General features: G+C 46.4%; 1 protein-coding gene across 1 annotated transcript in view; it reads left to right on the plus strand.

The window, feature by feature from the left end:
- Positions 1-20,453, plus strand: part of IFT43 (intraflagellar transport 43) — a 102,358-nt gene that overhangs the window by 44,619 nt on the left and 37,286 nt on the right. The window lies entirely within an intron of this gene.

A 20,453-nucleotide genomic window follows, 5' to 3' on the forward strand; every position in this document is an offset into this window, starting at 1 on the left:
TACTGTACTGTAACAGGTTTGTAACACTTTTCACACAAATAATGCGTACATAAAAAAACAAACAAAAAATAAAACATTTTTAAACCTTACAGTATAGTACCTTAAAAAGTACAGTAGTACAGTTCAGCAGCTGGCATACAGGGACTGGCACGCATGTTTGCATCTTTGAAAGTCTACAACTTGAAGGTTCAGATGTTGGGGACTTACTGTATTATGTGGTCCTTTATGAGTGGCTTCTTTCACTTGGCATAATGTTTTAAAAGTTCATCCATATTTTGACATTCGGTGTTCTTCTTTAAGTTACTTGTCTAAACAGATTGGAATTGCCTGTTGGTTACTGCTGGATTACAAATCATTTTGGTCTTCAGTTCCCTTGTACTAAGTCTTAGATGAATGGTAAACCAATACATATTTATATATGTATATATATTTACTGAACTTGACCAACAATAAAGTTTAACTAAAGATAAACTCAGGAGAGGAATTTCCTTTTCTCAAAGAATAGGTATTACTTTTGTTCTGAATTTCTTTCAGCAATTGTTGCCTTGAAAGTAACATTATCAAAAATATTTTTTTCCAGTGTTCCCCTCTTCCTCCTCTGTTCCTCTCCCCACCTCTAAACATAGACACGCACACACCACACATATGCTTTTTTCTCTCCTGAAGCATTTGAAAACAAGATGCAGTCATCATATTTAATCTCTGAATACTCTTGCATGAATCTCTATTAAGGACATTCTCCAAATAATCACCATATAATTGTCACATCTAAAAAATTTCATAATGATTTAATAATATTTAAAATATAGTCTGAATTTCCCCAATTGTCTCCAAAGTGTCTTTTGTAGTTCCAGGATCCAATCAGAGTTCATATATTGTGTTGGTAGTTCTATCTCTTTATAGGATCTTTTGCTCTCTAAAATATTTCCAGCTCCTCTTCCCTGCTACCACACCTTCACCCAGTATAATTGACTTTTTTGAGGAATCCAGGTCAGTTGTAGAATGTCTCACACTCTGGACTTTGCTGATTGATTCTTCATGATTCAAATGAAAGGTTCTTGGCAAGAACAGATGATACTGTATACTTTTTATTGTCTCAAAATGGTATACAAATATATACTCAGATATCCTACTCCCATCCTTATTCCTTCTACCTCATTTCTATCCATCTCCTATGGGTAACTTCTTTATTAGTTTCTGATTTATCCTTCCTGTACTTCTTTTTGTAAAAATAATAAGTGTGTGTGTAAAATTTTTAATGTATCCTTATTTGTTTGTATATACTAAGACTTAGCAAACTGTGGCCCACAGACCAGCCATCTGCTTTTTATGCAATTTTTAAAGGTTTCTTTCTATTATAGTTATTATAGAATATTGACTATATGCTCCTGTGTTGTGGAATACATCCTTGAACCTGTCTTACACCCAAAAGTTTTTACCTCCCATTCCCCTACCCTATGTTGCCCTTCCTCACCACCATTCCCTACTGGTAACCACTAGTTTGTTCTCTGTGAGTCTGGTTCTTTTTTGTCATATTCACTAGTTTGTTGTGTTTTTTTTAGATTCCACATATAAGTGAAATCATACAGTATTTGTCTTTCTCTGCCTGACTTATTTCACTTAGTATAATGTCCTACAAGTCCATCTATGTCACTACAAATGACAAAATTTTGTTCTTTTTGTGACTGAGTAGTATTCCATTCTGTATATCTGTATGTGCATACCATTTCTTCTTAATCCATTCACTTTGTTGATGGACGTTTAGGTTGCTTCCATATTTTGGCAATTGTAAAATAATGCTGCTTTGAACATTGGGGTGCATGTATCCTTTCAAATTTGTGTTTTTGTTTTTTGAGTATATACCCAGGAGTGTAGTTGCTGGGTCATATGATAGTTCCATTGTTAGTTTTTTTTAGAGACCTTCAAAATTTCCCACAGTGCCTGCACCAATTTATATTCCCACCAACAGTGTATAAGGGTTTCCTTTTCTCCACATCCTTACTAACATTTGTTGTTTGTGTTCCTTTTTTTTTTTTTTTTTTTTGATGATAGCCATTCTGACAGGTATGAGGTGGTATCTCATTGTGGTTTTGATTTGCATTTCCCTGATGGTTAGTGATATCTAGCATCTTTTGATGTGCCTGTTGGCCATCTGCATTTCCTCTTTGAGAAAAATATCTGTTCAGTTCTTCCACCCATTTTTTAATTGAGTTGCTTGGTGGGTTTTTTTTTTTATGTTGAGTTATATGAGCTGTTTATATGTGTTGTATATTAACTGCTTATTGGTCCTGTCATTTGCAAATATTTCCTCCCATTCAGTATGTTGTCTTTTCATTTTGTTTATGGTCTCCTTTTCTGTGCAAGAACTTTTAAGTTTAATTAGGTCCCATTTTGTTTATTTTTGCTTTTCTTTCCTTTGCTTTAGGAGATTCAAAGAAAAGCATTGCTGCAATTTGTGTCAGAGTGTTCTGTCTATGTTTTCCTCAGTGAGTTTTATAGTATCCGGTCTTACATTCCTGTCTTTAATCCATTTTGACTTTATTTTTGTATATGGTATTAGAGAATGTTGTAATTCCATTCTTTCACATGTAGCTAACGAGTTTTCCCATCACCATTTGTTAAAGAAATTGGCTATCCACCAGCCTCTTCTCTGTCAGCACTCACTCTTGGCATAATCTCCGTTCAGTCCTGGGTGTTCTCCCATCACCTGCACACTGATGACCCTTGCGCAGAGCTTGTACCTCTAGCCCAGTCCTTCCACTGAGCATCTAGCTTTCTACTTGAATGAGCAGAACTCCATCCTAATGTATCCAGATTGGTCCTCTTAACCTTCTGCGCCTTCTGCCCTCTCCCCTAGCCTCACCTCCCCAAGCCCCCTCAGGCATCCATAAATGGGCTCCACCTTCCCTTTCACTCAGACTCTGAACTTTGGGACCACGCTGGACCCTTCGGTCTCCACTCAGGTTCAGTCCGTCAGCAAACCATGTTCATTCTACCCTTGAAGCACACGTTTTCTGCACTGCCAGCATCATTCCTGGCGCTGACTCGAGCCAGGCCCTCCTCCCTTCTTACCTCTGCCTCCTTCAGTCTCAACTGCAGGAGCCAGAATGACGTCTTTACAGCATAGGTGAGGTCATTTCACTTTTAACAGCTCAGAACCCTCCAGGGGCATCTCCCCCAAAAAGTAAACTGCACAGTCTTTACCATGGCTTCCCAGGCTCCACGTGACCTCACTGTCTATAGCACCCTTCATCACTCTTCCCCACCTCCTGCTGGGAGAGTCACCACCTGACATATGTCCACACATACGTGTATGGTGTGTGTGTATGTTAGCTACTCAGTCATGTGTTGCTGAGACTCTTTGCTGCCCCATGGACTGTAGCCTGCCAGGTTCTTCTGTCCATGGAATTCTCCAGGAAGAAATGGAGTGGGTAGCCATTCCCTTCTCCAGGGTATCTTCCCAACCCAGGGGTAGAACACAGATCTCCTGCATTGCAGGCAGATTCATTACCATCTGAGCCGCCAGGGAAGCCCACACATGTGTAAACACACATACATGTATTGTCTTTTCTCTCTACTGTCTTGTTAGCTCTGTGAGAGGAGACATACACTTGATCACATACCCCCAGGTCCCTCAAACAGTGCCAGTCCATAATAAGCTCTCAGTGACTATTTATTGAACACATGCATGATGAGATCAGTAGTTCTGGTGGGTCACTTCCTGTGTCAGTGTGGGACTAGAACTCTGGAAACTGCAGATCTGTTGGGGAGGTGATACTCTGTATGAAGAGGCTGAACCAAGGCAGTGGTGTGAGCATGGACAGGAAGGAAATTTGGAGACACTCTGGAGAAAGAGTTAACAGAAGTGCCATTGGTTGGATATAGGGCAGAAGGCAGAGTTTAAGGTCATTGCGAGGTGCCTGATCTCGGTGACTGCTTGCTAGTGGCGCCGTCAGATGAGGAAGGCAGAGAGAGAGACTTGCCTTGGGAGCCGGTGGCAGAGACTACAGATCATTTCCTCAATGTAGAGTCTAGGAGAGAGGTTGAAAAGCAGTTGCAATTTGAGCCATCTGTACAAATAGAAGACAAAGACAGAGCCTTGGATTTGGCTGTTTGGAGATTACTAGGAGCCTTTGAGAAAGTGATTACAGTGATTTGTGTTGGGGCCAGAGTCAGTTACAGCGTGTGGAAGAGGAAGGTGGAAGTGAAGGGGTGGGAACAGTGGTACAGGCTCCTACTCTGAGAAGGAGCGGACACAGGTGGGACAGTATTTGGAAGGAGGAATCTGTGTTGAGCCTCGTGTGTGTAATACCTGGCAAAGAGTGATTACAGATGAAAGGGAGGCGGTGTGAAGAAGTAGCATCCTGAGGGATGGGATAAAACCTTCCAGGAAAGACTAACTAACCTTGGACAGCAAGAGGCAGGGACATTTTTTTCTTCAGGACAGAAAGGGGTTTGGAAAGGCCTGTAAGTTATCAAGAAAGGCTGAGAGAAGTAGGGAATTGGGTGGTATTTCATTTGGAAATGACATCTTTTTTTTTTTTCCTTCTTTTTTTCAAAGTGGGAGGGCAAACTTGAGTGTTGAACTTGTTCAAGCAAAGGAGAGCTGGCATCTGGAGCCTAGTAGAACAGATATGAAGCAGAAAGAGGAAGGGGGATCGTCTGGCTGTAAGAGAGGCAGTTGCTGGGCTGCATTGAGGGTCTGCCCCATGAAGCTGAAAACATGAACTCCTGCTATTTGCACGCGCCCCAGGGAGTCCAGAGTGTCAGTAGGCTTTCTGTCCCGCAAGAACTTGGGCTCCAGTTGGGGAGATGAGGCATTTTCATGCACAAAAAATCAGGATCGCTGGAGCACATTGTAAGTGAGAAACTAATGGAGTGGCCCAACCTTAATGATGTGACGTCAGAGGAGAGTGATCACGGTGGTCAGGGAGCCCCTTGAAGAGGAGCTGGGGGTCAAGCTGGGGGAATTCTGGTGGGCAAAGAGGATCATGAGGAAAGGTTTTGGTTCAAGGATTAGTGTAGGTGTAAGTGTTGGGGGTGGGGAGCAGTTACCATATTGTCAATCTGGTTAGAGCAGAGAAGTCACACTAAAAATAGTGTGCCCTTAAATTCTTTGGGGATGTGCTAGGCACCTGTCTCAGTCAGTTCAGGCTTCTACAACAGTTTCATAATCAGGGTGGCTTAAACAGCAAACATTTATTTCTCACAGTGCTGGAGGCTAGAATTCTGAGATCTGGATGCTAGCATGGCCTTCCTTAGTGCATGAGCGCACAGAGATCTCCCGTCTCTTCCTCATTTTATGAGGGCACTAATCCCATCATGGGGGCTCCACCCTCATAACCTCATCTAACCCTAATTAGTTCCCAAAGGCCCCACCTACAAACACCATTGAATTGGGGATTAGGGTTTCAACGTTTGAATTTGGGGGGCCATAAACATTCAGTCCATAGCTGCACCTTACCTGTGCATTACACCAACTGTATTTGGTAGATTCTAGTTTTTAAGGTATCCCAGTACAAGGGCAGGGGGAGAAGGAAGGTAAGGCTTAGAGAGGTCTGCGTTGTCCCCAGTGGGAAACAGGAAAGCTGCTTACTGAGAGGCTCGCAGCCCACAGCCACAGGGGTGTGAATTTCTGGGATACCTTTGTTTTGTTTGCATAAACCTGTCCAAACTAGAGACCAGGGCATGTGTCGCCCACCTCCCTGGCCAGAGCTGTTGGCTACTGGAACCCAAATACTCACCCCTGAGCCACTTAGGAAAAGGCTGTATTCAGGAATGGCCTGGGACCTGGAATCACTGCCTGCTCCCTCTCCCAGCACCCCGGACATAGCTATACCAAAGAATCCATCTTGGAGCCAGGCTGGCCTTGGCTCTGAAGTTGTCCGGGGTGGGGCGCTTAGGGTACTCCGTGGGGAATAGAGCCGAATGAGAGTCAGCCAGACTTGGGAAAGAGAGGAAGGAAAGGTAGTCTGATTAAGTTTTGTCTCAAAGTGTCTGTTTTTGGGTTTGTCCCTGCATTGATCTGCAAGGGAATGAGGCAAGTAATGGCCCCTCGGGGACTTTCAGGACTTTGCTCTCAATGTCAGCCGTCATTTTCAATCACCCTCTCCCTCCCAGCCATTAATTTTGGCCCAGGATCATGGGGACTTGTCCATCTATCACTCCTAATTGACACTAAATGATCTGTCAGTTTATTGATGAACGGCAGGAGTGGAATTGTCACAATATATTTTACTTTCTAACAACTCCTCCTGACAATTTTACCTTGTCCATCTCACTCTCCTCACATAAATCTCCATTGGCCGCTCATTCCTTCTCATGGGCCGTTCTGGTGCCAGCCACTTCCACCCCATCTGCACGCGTCAAGGACATCAAGATGGCGGTAGAACAGCCCGTGTGCTGGTCCTGAGGTTGCCCCCTTCCCTCCTCCTTCTCTCTTTCCCCTCTTTTTTTTTTTTTTTTTTTAATGGCATAGATGTTCCAAGAATACTAAAGGGCTTCTGTCCTCTCCCTCGGTGTCATTGCCATACCGGAGTCTCTTTACCTTCTTGTTAGCAGCGAGTAGTTAATTCTTATTAGGCTACCACAGTGTGAAAGGCAAAAAATTCAGAGCTGCCAGGCTCCTAGATCTGTGAGCACAGTTGCAGACGTGTGTTTTGTCCTCTTTAAAGCAGCTCTGTTCCAGGCTGTCTATCCCCATAGAAGTCAGTTTCTTAGAAAGATGTCACCGAAGGTGGGTGAGCTGGAGCCTGCCCACTGGGGTGCTGTGTGCAGGATATAGGTGCTGTGTCCTTGGTCCTTTGGGGCCCGGCTTAGAGCTGCCAAGCTGTCACCTGCGGCCACCAGCAGTCTCATCTTTCCAACCCCGATTTTCTATTCAGCTTTTATTAAGTGCCCTCAAGTCTTTAAAGAGATGGGGAGGTGCTGGGCTAGATATATATAAGGGTATATACTTACTTCATCTTAAGAAGGTGTACCTGTGGGTATGAAAAATCCTTTATCCTTTATGAGGCCAAGGATGAGCAGAGGTGCTCGACAACATATTAAAATGTCATTGCCCTCCTCCCTCCTTCCATTCCTGTTGAAGATAATTTTTGTTAACTGATAGGGACTGTTTTTGTTTATTAACCATCATTCCATTATCATGCCTATCAAAATTAATAATGGTTCCTTAATGTCATCTGATAGCCAGAGTATATTCACGAGCACTTCCATTGTTTCGATGTCTTTTTATAGTTGATTGTATGAAAGGGCAAATCAAGGTCCTCACCTGTATGTAGTCATTAGATGTCTTTAGTCTCTTTCAGTATGCAGCCATCCCCACCCCACACCCACCTCTTTTTTTCTCCCACACCATTGATTTTTTTTTTTTTTTCCTTTGAGAAACTTGTCCTACAGGGTGTCTCACATTCTGGATTTGGCCTATTGATTCCTAGTCATGGTATCTGACTTGCTCCTCTGGCCCCCATGTTCCCAGTGAGGCTGGAAGTTAGATCTAGGTCAGCTGATGGTTAGGCACAGACTCATCATCTGGCAGAAGCACTCTGGAAGTCATGTTGTATACATCCTGCTGCATCTTGTCCATAGGCACAAGTATCCCGGGTCCCACTGTAAGTGAAGCTGTGATTGGTCCTTGCAGTCAAGGGTGCGACCTCCATGTTACATTGCCCACCAGACTCCCACCTACTGGTCAGAGCACCCACTGATGACTGTTGCCTTGAGCTGTGATTTCATTAACAGGTGTCATATGGTAATTTTCTAATTTTCACTCATGATAGAAATTCTTCCATAAAATACTTCCTCTCCAACTGTTTGGTTGCCTGAAATACAATTTATTATACCTGTCATCCTGCTTTGTCCCCTACTCCAGTCTTTTTAGTTTGAAATTTTTCAAATCTATAGAAAAGTTGCAAGAATAGTACAATAAAACAGCCTTCCCATTGCTAATGTCTTACTGCATGTGGCTCTTTCCTCATTTTCTGTTTTTTAAAATTTTTTCTGAACTGTTTGAGACTGGCAGCTGCCTTTGCATTTGCATTACTTAATACTTGACATACACAGATTCTCAGTACATACGTGATCATTGAGTCTTTTGGACATTTCTTACAGAGCTCCAGTAATTAAAAAGGGACCAGGTATCCTTGAGCCCTTGACCTTTACAATTTTCATCAATAGGTACGATTTTGTTTAGCAGTATGGAGAGTTTCTTTTCCACATGCTGCCCTGAGCCGCAGAGATCCCAGAATTGGTATAACATGGCAGGGGTCCTGAGTACCATGACTGAACATTTATCTAGCTCTCAGTGAGGTTGGTCAGGTATCAGAGCTGAGTGTCCAGTGTTGGATGAAATCAGATAAGGCCACTGCACATGATGAGATGGTTGAGAAGGAAAGTCTTAGTAGGTTATTGTACATCCATTTCCAAAAGCTGTGCCCAGGGCTTGGGCGCTGTGTCCCTGTTACTGAGGCTTTTGGAGATGCCCATGCGAGCCCCTGCTCTGTTTTCGTCTTTGTCTTTACTGCTTCTGCCTTCACATGTGCTTTTCCTCCACATGGCTTCTGAGACACGACAGATTAAAAAAAGGTGGCTTCAGGGCCAAACAACAAGATACCTTTTTAATGTACATCTTCCATTTGTTCGATCTGTGTGGGCTCCCAAAAAAAGGAATTTCTTGCCTTGCTCTCAAGCTGTATGGATGGAAAGATGATAAAGGATGATCTAGTTAATTTTTTTTTACTTTAATGAACTTAGAGAATTCACAGGGATTTTTTTCTGCTTGCTGATTTTGTTTGTCTAGATCATTGAGAATTTCATTGCGTTGTTTATCGCTGTAAATCATTTATGTTCAGTCGGACCTGAAGATGAAATAGATACCAAAACTGCGTCCATTGAAACAACCAGTGAAAAACGTGTCCTCAGGAAGTGGGGAAGAGTGTGATTCGCTGAGCTCATTCTGTCCTCAGACTCTCTTGTCTTCAAACGCTTGTACTATGTTGGTGGCTGGTAGGTAGGGGGCATGAAGGCAGGACTCCGCTGAACTGTCCTTTCCGACTCAGCCCCGAAGTGCGCACGGCTGTGAGGCACGCCTGCAGGTCACTCCCCATGGGCAGAGGTGAAGGTGAGCATTGGTTCATCCTGCAGACACGTGGACAGAGTGCTGCGCCTGGGCCAGCGCGTGCCCCCAGGTCCAGCTTTGGTAGACAGAACCCCTTTTCATAATGAGGATATTCTGCCTTTTTGTGGAGTAAGGTCTGCTAAGCTGCTAAGTCGCTTCAGTCATGTCCGACTCTGTGTGACCCCATAGACAGCAGCCCACCAGTCTCCATTGTCCCTGGGATTCTCCAGGCAAGAACACTGGAGTGGGTTGCCCTTTCCTTCTCCAGTGCATGAAAGTGAAAAGTAAAAGTGAAGTCGCTCAGTCGTGTCCGACTCTTCACGTGTGGCTCCATGGACTACAGCCCCCCAGGCTCTTCCATCCATGGGATTTTCCAGGCAAGAGTACTGGAGTGGGTTGCCATTGCCTTCTCCGGGAGTAAGGTCTATTTGACCTTAAAACTCAAATGTAGCTAAGTTGAGAAAGGTGACTCATTTCCTGAAGAGAACTGTGAGAGAGAGAAAGAGTAGGATGCAGAGACGACGCAGATCCTTACGTTTTAGACATTGTATAATTGCACCCCATCTTTTGCGACATTAGAACTCTGAGAGAATTTTTCATTTTAAATACATTTTATTTTTTTCAACTCTTATTATTATTTTTATTTTATTATTAGAGTATGATTGCTTTGCAATGTTATGTTAGTTTCTGCTGTACAACAAAGTGAGTCAACTATATATATATATACACACCCCCTCCCTCTTGAGCTGCCCCCCCCACAGCCCCCACCCCACCCCTCTGGGCCGTCACCGAGCCCCGAGCGCAGCCCCCGGTCTGCTCAGTAGCTTCCTGCTGGCTGTTCACACGTGACAGTGCGTACATGCCAGAGCTGCGCTCCCAGTTCGTCCCACACCCCCTGCTCCCTGCCCTGTGTCCACAAGGCCATTCTGTACGTCTGTGTCTCTATTCCCGCCCTGCGAGGAGGTTCATCTGTACCATTTTTCTAGATTCCCTTTAGTTAAAAGATCATGGTATGGAATTCGAAAGATTAGAGAGACTGGGATTGTGAAATTGCTAAGACAGTAGATCTTAAATATTCCCACTACACATGCACACAAATGGTAACTGCGTGAGATGATGGATGTATTGATTGTGATCAATATTGTACTCCTTAAATATATATAATCTAAGTCAATTATGCCTCATTAAAGCTTAAAAAAAAAAAGAGGCTGGGATATAAAAGGAAAGTTTCTTTCTCTGTTTTTTGTGCCCCCGGATACTCAGATTCCCTTCCTTTTTCAACCACTGTTCACTAGCTTTATTGAGTTTCCTGCCAAAGATACTCTGTGCATTTACAAAAAATATAAGTTAATGTGTTCTATAACTATGCCCCGCCCCCAAATAAATGGTAGCATGTCTATTCTGCATTTTTCTTTTATCATATAACAGTCTTTCTTGGTGATCTTTCGGAATCTCAATACAGAGTAGAACTGCCTCATTTTTAAGGGCTACACAGTACTCCAAAATGTCCTATCTCAATAAAAGTAATCATGAGCAGACAATAGATGTGATATTTTCCTGGGCTGTAAAAGTAGACTGGCAGAGTATATTCATGTAATAGCTGTAACATGACTCTTTAGAAAATATCAAAGACTTCAGATATGATACGTATAAATTCCATGGGCTGGAGAACAAATAGGAAGCATACATCAATGTTTTCTTCACTGAAGATTGAGAGAGGGGCATTTTCATGCCTTGCCATTTGGATTGATAAAAGTGATGTTCTGTGTTATATTCATTGCAGTTTAGGGGACTGGATGGCTCGTCTAGTGTCACATAACCCAGTTTACTTATGCAAATGACTAAATATGAAATAAGTGGAATCTTGCAATTCTGTCAAGTGCCTCCCAGTTGAAGGTGATAGCAGTCTGTTCCCTCCCGTAAGCCCCACGTGGAGTAGCATTTGGATACTTCCCTTCCCACTCTGAAAGGTGGAGCAGTCTTCCTAACAGGCAGCCCTGCTCAGGCTCTCCCTGGAGCAGAGGTGAGCGCCTGATGCCCAGCAGGGTGGGGAGGGTGCATGCAGTGACTTGAGATGGACCTGCTGCCTATGCTTATGCACCCAGGAGGGGACAGCTGAGGCCGGAGGCTACACGGTGCCCAGGGTTGTGTTTCTAGAGCCCACACCAGCGGTCCTGCTTCCCAGTTGCCTGTGGGAGACCTGTTGGAAAGGATGCCTAAGACTGCAAAGTAACAGGCTCCGATCCCCACCCCACCCAGAGCCTGCACCCAGCTTCTCTTCAAGCCTGCAGCTTTTCTTGACGAGTTACACTACCCTTGAGTTTTATGATTGAAAGCCAGGAGTGATTCTATAATAGGTTCTTGGCATGTCCTGTGAAGGCTTTGACTTTTGGTCCTTTGCAGTTTCTAGTTTTGCAGAGGTACAAACTCTCGTGTGACCAGAGCTGGGAACCAAGGGTAGGATCATAAAAGAGGGAGTCTCTGAGGTTCGGGAAGGGATTGACAGGCCCACAGAGGGGTCCCTTAATTAACAGTAGCCGAAAAAGCAAGCGTCCATGGAATGTTCCTGTGTCTGTCTGGATTATCACTTAGTGCAGAGATCATGAAACTAAAAGGTTCTGTCCAAATCCTTTCAGATTCTGGTGCCTCTACAAATGCTGCCCTGGGTCTGACTGAACTCCTTCCACTGCTGGGGGATTCAATGGAAACATTTATATTTTTTTTACGTCTTTTGTAGTTACATAAGCAAACCAAGGACACTTTAATGATATAAAAATTCAAACAAGAAAAAAAAAAATTCAAACAAGACATAAAGCTACATTTGCCTGAAACTACTGTTTCCTCCAATCCTAGTCATCTTGCTAGAAGTAGCTACTTACAACAGTTCATTGGTATCTTTTTACCAACAATAGATATATTATATAGTTTTGCACAATAGATACACCTTCAAAAGTGTATATATATGTAGTTGTCCCTTGGGATCCAAGGGGCACTGCTTCCAGGACACCCGTAGGTATAAAAATCATCAGTGTTTAAATCCCTTATATCACATGGCATGGTATTTGCATATAACCTACACACATCCTCCCATGTACTTTAAATCATCTCTGCATTACTTATTATTCTTAATATGATGTAAATACTATTTAAATAGTTGTAAATACAATGTAAATGCTATGTAAAGAGTTGGCAGGGTGTGGCAAGTTAAAGTTTTGCTTTTTGAGATTTTTTTTTTCCTTCATATATTTTCAATCCATGGTTGGTTGAATCCGCAGATGCAGAATCCATGGATATGAAGGGAGGACTCTGTGTGTGTGTACACACATATGTATTACACGTAAATACACATATATACAAACACACAACACTCCCCCACCCCTGCCATGTTTTTTTAAACAGCTCCTCTTTAGGAAATTTGCAGCTCCATCCTCTGACCCAGAGTCCACCTTCTGGGGCCACACTGCAGAACCGTGTGTGGACAACCCACATGTCGTGCCCATCCCTCTTCCATGGAAGGGGAAACACACACACACAACATTCACTGTGTTGCACTGGCTGCTATGCTAAGCACAGTTGCCTTAATTTATCCTCAAAGCTGCCCCACCTCCATTAGATAGGTTCTTTTATTATCCCCACTAAAAGACGAGGAAACCAGACTTCAGAAAGGCTGACTAACCTGCTCACGGTCACACAGCCAGCAAGAGGCCAGAAGGATTTGAACCAGGTGAGTCTGACCGTGGGTCATGCTCTTCTTCTGGGGCCTTGCCACCTTCCGTTTCATGCCCTTGACCCCTGGCGTTTTGTGTTTGCACTGGCTGGAGTCTCAGCGGATGTCCCCCGAGGGCAGAGCAGCACGCGGTGAATGCGTGACCCACAGTCGCCTGCCCACAGAGATGGTGAGCGCAAAGGATGCAGTCTACACAGGCCAAGGTCACGCCAGTCACACCGTCAACAGGCCTAGTTAGGCTCGTGGTTCAGTTCAGTTAGGCATTCATTCCTTCTAAGCTTGCTGTGCCCTCCAAGAACTGGATCCATCCCCAGGCAGCCAGCTCGGGAGCCGGTTCTAGTTACAGGTTTCGTCCGTGATTCCTGCCAGGGCCGAGGGCAGAGTGGTCCATGGGCTCTCAGCCCAGAGGAGGTGCTCCAAGCGCTCATGAAATGAAGGCAGGCATCTGCCTGGGAGGCTATTTCCCATGCCCACCTTCCCCAGACTCCGCTCTCCCCATCACCCTCCTTCCGAGGCTCACTCCTTCCTACCCTCCCCCACCCTGTGCCTGTTGGAAGTCGAAACATCTGCCCGTGGTCTAGTCCCGTCGCCCTGTCTGTCACCCACTCCCCTGTGACCCTGGCACAGGCAGGTCATGTGGACTCTTTGGGCTGAGGTTCCCAAAGGGTTTGGACTAGGTGATCTCGAAGCTCCCCCGTTCAGCTGTAGGATGTCACGATCCTGGGAAATCCCCCATGTTCAGGGCCTGTGGCCCCAGGATTTCTTCCCACCAAGCTCTGTCTGGGAGAGAGTGGGGCGGTCCAGTTTTTCCTGGTGCTCCCAGCTCCACACCCTTGGGCTGTGTCTCTTAAGCATTAGAGCCGAATGGTCTCTAAGGCCCTGCACAACTTGGGAAGAGTGTCTGCCCATCTGAACTGTGCTTTCTGGACAGCCACTCGAGACAAATCATCTGGGTGCATAAACCACGGCCTTGAAATGGAACAGTCGACAGATCCCCCAGCCGCGGCAGGCCTCCCAGGCACAGGGGCCAGAGGAGGAGGCCTGAATGTGCCCCTGTGTGCTTGGAGTGGGCAGAGCCCCAGAGACGGAAGCCCATGGCCTGCCTGGAGAAGTGAAGGAAGTGGGTGGACAAGGTAGAGAAGGCCTGCATGCAGGGCCGTGAGTTCCAGGCATGTGCAGGAGCCTTGCACGTGTTGACAGCTGTGACCAGTGGTGCAAGGGACACATGATCACACCTCTTCTGAATGCCTTTCTGATGTGGCACCATCTTGGGGTATTTGCAGATGTAAAAAGTCACCCGTTTCTCCCACAGAGGCCTCCGAAGGACTGCCCCAGCTCCACTCTGTATGGTGCGTGCTCCTCTCTCTAGGCTGGATGGAGCTGCAGAGAGGCCTGCTCAGCTTTCCCCTTGAGTTTGACATCCCCTTTTTTTCCGGCAGATTTTGGTGGTGTCACTCATCCATTTCCTGTGAATTGCTCTCTTCTTGTATCCATTTCAAATCATTGCTTTCTCTTATGAGACCATTTATTAAGGTTACCTAACTATGATTTCATGAGGGTGGTTTTTCCATAGGATATGGGTTCCTCCTCACCTGGAATGACTTCTCATTCATCTGAGGTTGAATTCATCTGCAAGCAGTGGCATACATGTGTGTTCAGTCACTCTGTTGTGTCCCACTCTTTGTGACCTCATGGACTCTAGCCCACCAGGCTTTTCTGTCCATGGCATTATCACGACAAGAATACTGGAGTGGGTTGCCATTTCCTCCTCCAGGGGATCTTCCCAACCCAGGGATTGAAATCCTGTCTCCTGAGGCTCCTGCATTGGCAAGCAGCAGAGAACTGTATTAGCAGAGATCTGAATGGAAAGAGATTTATCTCAGAAAATAGGAGGTCCAGGGCTGATGTGGCAGCTCCGTGGTGACAGCAGGGATGGAACTCTTTCTATCTTCCTGCCCACCATCCTTCGCATGTGGGCTTTTGTCATCATGTGCATGCCTCATAGTGGTATAATGGCTGCTGTACCTCCAGATCTCACCTCTGTTTTCCAGGCAAGAAGAATGGCAGATGATATGGAGGAAAAGGGTTCTTTCCTAGCAAGAATTTATCTTTTGGAGGTGAGGGGGTAGAATATGCTTTCCAGGGACTGCTGCACCTTTCTCATTGATCAGGAATATATATGCTCACCCCTCAGTGCAAAAGAGGCTGGGGAGTGGAGTATTTTTAGTTAGGCTTGTTACCAACTAAAGCAGAATTAGGGTTTGAGTTGAGAGGATGAGGACATGAGTTCTGAGTAGGCGCCATGTTGTTTTCTCTGGTTGACCCCATCAGGCCGAGAGACAGAAATCACTAATTTGGGATTCTTTCTGAGACTGTCATGTGATGTAGAGTCGGGTTTGCTAAGGAGCATAAAAACAGTCTCACTGAATGCTGGAAGCTGCTTCTTAGAAGTGGGGAATCATTTGGAAAGGACTCAGAAGGCAGAAAAAGTTGCTTTTGAGACAGGGATAAACAAAAGTGGCTGACGTGAAGCAAGGGAGCCAAGAGGCAGAGAAAGTGAAACGCAGGAGATGGACAGCGCGAGAGGGGTGTGCACCGAGAAGGCTGAGGATGAGCCTGGAGACCGAGTCAGCGTCGGGGGAAGTGGCGGGCGGCTGGCGTGGGGACGGGGGTGTGTGTAGATGGCGAGCGGCTGGCCAGCTGGGGAGGGCGGGTGTGTCTCATTCCTCCAGGGTTGGCTGCTCGGCATGTTGGCTGAGGGGTTCCCAACAGGTTGAGCCAGAGGCAGCAGTGGGAAGCAGGGGAGTGAGGGGGTTAGGAGCAGAAAGTATGAAGCAGTGGCTGTGCACACCTAGCGGGCACCCACCTCTGGGCAGGGGTTCAGTTATAGGATTGAGGAGGAGAAAGACAGTGTCTTGAGCACAGGGAGTGGAGACCGGAGTGAAAAGCATCCTCATTATGATTGTAATGGCAGTAGCAATGGCTGTTGCCCGTCTCATCCTCTGTGACAAGTACTGTGCTAAATACTTGATGTAAATTAATTTACATGATTCTAATGACAACCCCGTGAAGCAAAATGTGGTACTATCACCAGTTTTGCAGAGTTTAAGTGACTTGCCCAAGAGCACACAGCCAGTGAGTGGTGATGCTCGGCTTCGAACCCTCTGACTCCAGAGCTGGTACTCAGCCAGCTGAGCCCCGGGGCTCCAGCCCTCCGGACCGGGAGAGCAGAGCGTTGGTTTCTGAGGTGCCTGTTGGGGGTCCCAGGCAGTCAACAAGTCCTTCTCTCCCACTGCTCAAAGGAAAAGGAAGTAGAAAGGAGTCAGAGTCAGGAGAAAGAGAGCCACCGCGGCGGTTAGCAGAGGAGTGGGAAGGGCAGGTAAAGGCTCCCTGTGAAGCTGGGAGAGTGTGGCAGGTTTTGACAACACCTAAGAAAAGAGGCTTCCCTGCTGGCTCAGATGGTAAAGAGTCTGCCTGCAATGCGGGAGACCCAGCTTTGATCCCCGGGTCGGGAAGATCCCCTGGAGAAGGAAATGGCAACCCACTCCATTATGCTTGCCTGGAGCATCCCATGGACAGAGGAGCCTGGTGGGCTACAGTCCATGGGGTCACAAAGAGGCGGACACGACTGAGCGACTTCACTTCACTTCTTCAAGAAAAGGGGGCTTCCCAGGTGGGCTCACTGGGTAAAGAACCCACCGGCAATGCTGGAGATGCGGGAGATGCGAGTTCAGTCCCTGGGTCGGGAAGATCCCCTAGAGGAGGGTGCGGCCACCGCTCCAGTGTTCTTGCCTGGAGCATCCCACGGACAGGGGAGCCTGGTGGGGATGCTCCCTAGGGCTGCAGAGTCAGACATGGCTGAAGCGACAGCGCATCAGAAAAGGGAAGGGAGGACCAAGGAGGAAAATGTCTTAAATTCTTCAGTAGGAATAGAGTTCGTGTTAACTTTGTTGTCTCTAGAAATGACTGAATAAGGGAGAAGGGTCCCCCCACTTCCTTTTCCTGTGGTTCCCTTCCTCTTTCCCTGCCCTCCTCCCTTCCTCCCCTTTCCGCTTTGGTTTTGTTTTCCCCATATGTTGACTTTGGGAATCTCCAAACCAGCACATGACAGAGGTTGAAATTTTAGGGCTGGATTAAACCAGTTATGGGGATCGGGAAGATTCCCCCGGAGAAGGAAATGGCAACCCCACTCCAGTATTTTTTGCCTGGAGAATCCCATGGTCACAGGAGCCTGGTGGGCGATGGTCCGTGGGGTCGCAGAGTCAGCGCAACCTAGCGGCTGAGCACACCAGCCAGTTGTGGGGAAGGGGCGGCTGGGGAGGTTGTCAGAGCAGGAAGTGGTTTCCATGGGAACAGACTGGGGGGTGGGGCCAGTAGAGGCAGGGTCAGCGTCATTCACAGAGCCGAGCGGGGACCTGGAGGTCACGAGGTGGGGCCCCTTCGGTTTGGAGATGGAGAAAATGAGGCCTGGCGTGGTTAAGTGGCTCAGGGGTAGAATCTTGAGACTTAGAAAAGCCAGCAGATGTCACCTTGCCCCGCCGCCCAAGGTCATCCAGCTAATTAGTGTAATAGAATGTGCCTCTCGTTCTGCAGCCATGCCATTCTCAAACCTGGAGAGCGGCAGGCATTCATCTCAAGTTCATGAAAAGGCCGTGCACTACGCTGTTTGTGCAACAGCGCGTCTGTGAGAATAAAACCCGTCTTTACTGTGGTCCTCCGGGACCCTCGCAGAAATGAGATGTTGATCATATGAAGCAATCTTACTGAACCAAAAAAAAAAAAACTTTCAAGGAAAAGAAGTTGTGTCCCCTGAGCCAGCCCGTCTGCTAAAGGGGGATGTGCCGCTTCGCAGAGTGAGCCGGCTGAAAGCCAGCAGGGAGCGGTGGGGTCGCCCGCCATTGGTTAGAATTCTCCCGGCATACATGATCTCCTTGTTCTCCCTTTGATGGATTCAGTCTCTCAAAAATAAAATGCATCTGTGAACATCATACCTGCCTTTTCCCTTCTCTTTTTAGTTCTTTATTGAGAAGTAACTGAAAGCAGTTTTCGTTGTCGAAGCTGCAGCCTGGGCAGACGTAGGTATAATTTATGCACATGAAATAGAACCCCTTTCATATAAGCTTGGTTCTTTTCTGGTCTGCTGGGTCTGCTGGTGGTTTTACTTTTTGTCCCGTCTACCCTCACCACCGCTGGTTACTGGGGGCTAGGCCTCTTTCTCCTGGTTTCCCAGCGATCATCGCACAAGAGGCCATATTGAGAAGTGCCCGAGTATCCTCGGTTCTGTACCTGGAAGTCCCCAGGTTGGATCCTGAGCCTTCCAGCAGGCTGCCCCACACAGTACCCTGCCAGGCCCCAGGAGGGCCTTGCACACCAGCAGTGGAAGGGGGGCCACCTCTAGGGGCAGGTGCCACCGCACCACCTTCCATGTGGGTAGCTTCTCACTTGGGGGAGTCCCAGTGTGGTTGTGGGCCTATGGGGGACCACAGGATGCAACGGAAAGACAGAGAAAACAACTAGTGAGTGACTAAAAGGAAGTCTCTACCAGTTGCTTTATTAGGGAGAAGAAAATTATAGAAGTAAAAGATACAACCCATTCAGTGTAAATCAACTCTAGTTTTTTTTTTAATGGACTGAAATAAAGGTTTTCAGAAGCACTGGTGAAACGAAGATCATGGCATCTGGTCCCATCACTTCATGGGAAATAGATGGGGAGACAGTGGAAACAGTGGCTGACTTTATTTTTCTGGGCTCCAAAATCACTGCAGATGGTGATTGCAGCCATGAAATTAAAAGACGCTTACTCCTTGGAAGGAAAGTTATGACCAACCTGGACAGCATATTAAAAGGCAGAGACATAACTTTGCCAACAAAGGTCCGTCTAGTCAAGGCTATGGTTTTTCCCATGGTCATGTGTGGATGTGAGAGTTGGACTATAAAGAAGGTTGAGCACCGAAGAATTGATGCTTTTGAACTGTGGTGTTGGAGAAGACTCTTGAGAGTCCCTTGGCCTGCAAGGAGATCCAACCAGTCCATCCTAAAGGAGATCAGTCCTGGGTGTTCATTGGAAGGACTGATGCTGAAGCTGACACTCCAATGCTTTGGCCACCTGATGTGAAGAGCTGAGTCATTTGAAAAGACCCTGATACTGGGAAAGATTGAGGGCAGGAGGAGAAGGGAAAGACAGAGGATGAGATGGTTGGATGGCATCACTGACTCGATGGACATGGGTTTGGGTGGACTCCGGGAATTGGTGATGGACAGGGAGGCCTGGCGTGCTGCGGTTCATTGGGTTGCAGAGTCAGACACGACTGAGCGACTGAACTGATGAAAGTTTGCCCCCTGACTTTGTCGACCAAGGTCCATATAGTCAAAGCTATGGTTTCTCCAGTAATCATGTATGGATGTGAAAATTGGACCAGAAAGAAGGCTGAGCACTGAAGAATTGATGCTTTTTCAACTGTGGTGCTGGAAAAGACTCTTGAGAGTCCCTTGGACTACAGGGAGATCAAACCAGTCAATTCTAAAGGAAATCAACCCTGAAGATTCATTGGAAGGACTGATGCTGAAGCTCCAGTACTTTGGCCAACTGATGCAAAGAGCCAACTCATTGGAAAAGACCTTGATGCTGGGAAAGATAGAAGGCAGGAGAATGGATGCCAGAGGACAAGATGGTTGGATGGCATCACTGACACAATGGACATGAGTTGGAGCAGGCTCCAGGAGATGGTGAAGGACAAGAAGGCCTGGCATGCTGCAGTCCGTGGGGTCACAAAGAGTCAGACACGACTGAGCAACTGAACAACAACAAAAATGACTTGTGGAGCCATCATTTCCACTTGTTTTGGTTACCACAGGCTGTGTCATTCACTCTTCATCCTTGTGGCCACATTTCCCAGATACCAGCCCTACATTTCAAAGTTACTGTCTCTCCCATCGGCTTTCAGCCCCCTCCGGTTATATCAGTGGAAAGTCTCAGTTTGCATCTCGTATTTCCTTAATACCTTTCTAACCTTGCTAATCTACCTTTTTAACAAAGGAGAAATATGCCATAGGCTCAGACTTTGGCAAATAGCAATATGTAGCTATAATAAATGTTGTGTTTTGTTTAAGCTGTATTGTTTTTTTGTAACTACCTTCTCTATGGTTGGTAATGCAGAATTCCCATTGAGAATGTAAAGTTTTCTTTTAAGTAAATTAAAGTAAAAGTAAGGAGTCAACGTATAAAGTAGTTGCAGGAAGTCCACTTACAGCAAAATACGTGAGGGTGGCATGTGAGCGTGGCAGATGTTTCGGCAGCACTTCTTCCCAGAGGTTTTTCCTCCCCACCCTTCTCCAGCAGGAAGGATGACTGAGTGTCTTCACTTAACAAAAGCTGCTTTTGTGGTGCCAGATATGTGGTAGGTGGCCTACTGTTCATTGTGCCCCTTCTCAATTGTCTTAGTAACCTGAAGGGGAAGAAAGGAGCCCGGTGAAAATGTGTAGCCCCCTCATTCCATCCCTGAGCGGTGTCAGCGTCTATGTTTCTGGGGTTGATACCTGCGTGGGAGATCATCTTGTTCCAGTCCGTCAGCACGTCCAGCCAGTTCCTCCGTGCTTCCCTTTCTCAGC

The sequence above is a fragment of the Odocoileus virginianus genome, chromosome 6, assembly GCF_023699985.2.
Source record: "Odocoileus virginianus isolate 20LAN1187 ecotype Illinois chromosome 6, Ovbor_1.2, whole genome shotgun sequence".
NCBI lineage: Eukaryota > Metazoa > Chordata > Mammalia > Artiodactyla > Cervidae > Odocoileus > Odocoileus virginianus.